Source organism: Myotis brandtii, unplaced genomic scaffold (assembly GCF_000412655.1).
Source record: "Myotis brandtii unplaced genomic scaffold, ASM41265v1 scaffold177, whole genome shotgun sequence".
NCBI lineage: Eukaryota > Metazoa > Chordata > Mammalia > Chiroptera > Vespertilionidae > Myotis > Myotis brandtii.
The window spans coordinates 33,523-34,481 of record NW_005356555.1 but is presented as its reverse complement, the minus strand read 5'-3'; the positions used below and the strand labels follow the sequence as shown (position 1 = coordinate 34,481).

At 45.4% G+C, this 959-nt stretch overlaps 1 protein-coding gene across 1 annotated transcript in view; it reads left to right on the top strand.

The window, feature by feature from the left end:
• Positions 1-439: 439 nt before the first annotated feature.
• LOC102251387 (guanylate-binding protein 6-like) overlaps positions 440-959 on the top strand; it is a 30,112-nt gene continuing 29,592 nt past the window's right edge. Inside the window, exon 1 of the mRNA XM_005863364.2 lies at positions 440-812. The gene's annotated coding sequence lies outside the window, so the exon portion shown is untranslated. The remainder of the gene's footprint in view (positions 813-959) is intronic.

Below are 959 nucleotides of genomic sequence, written 5' to 3'. Positions count from 1 at the left end.
AAATTTTAATAGGACATAATAAAACCAGAAAAGTGAGAGAAAATATGACATTATCAGCTTTTAAAAATGCTATGATTGTGATTTCTTTGCTCATTTTAAATAAATACTCACTTTTGAAATTTTTATAGTATTTTATTTATTTAAAGCAAACACTCAAAATATGTAAATCCAGAACCTTTATAATCTCCCACAGAGCTACCACACACACACACACACACACACACACACATACAAAATAAGAAATGGAAGAATATGTTTCAATACAGCGATTATCTCTGACTGTAAAATTCTTTAATGAAGAATGACTTGTTAATAATAAGAGTACTTAAAATGAGAGACAGAAATGAAATAGTCTAAACGAAAAATTAAAACAAGCAAAACACCCATATTGCCCCCCAAAGTACCCCTGAGAGAAGCAGTAGCCCCCTGGCAGCCTGCTGCTACTGGCTCACATTCAGCCTGCGACTCTGTGTTCACTGTGGGGTCAGGGGACACAAGCCAACTCAGGAGGAGGGACCAGTATGTGGATTTCCAAGGAGGAACCAAAAGGGATCGTCCACCTCCGTGCGCCTCCACGCTTGGACCGCTCGTCTCCGCTATCATGAGAACCCTTAACAGTTAAAACCACTAGACACTCACTCGTGTGCTTTCGATTTTGACTCTTCCCCACCCGACCCATAACTGCTTGGCCATAACATTTTCAGGATCTAAAGAGAGTAATCCGTACCCGAGGATCCAATTGCAGAAGGAGCGCGCGGAGGAAGAGTAAGGACAGCTGAGTACTGGTCCCCGGGCTGGGGCACACGCACCACGTAAGTTCGCTCCTAGTCTTGGTCTTCCACACACATGTTCGTAAAACAACGACCACGCGTGTCCAAGCGCGCACCCTGCACAGGAGGCTCAGGCTGGGCAGGCACCGTGGTCGGTGGGGAAGCAGTGGGAGGCGGGTGCGGGAGGGG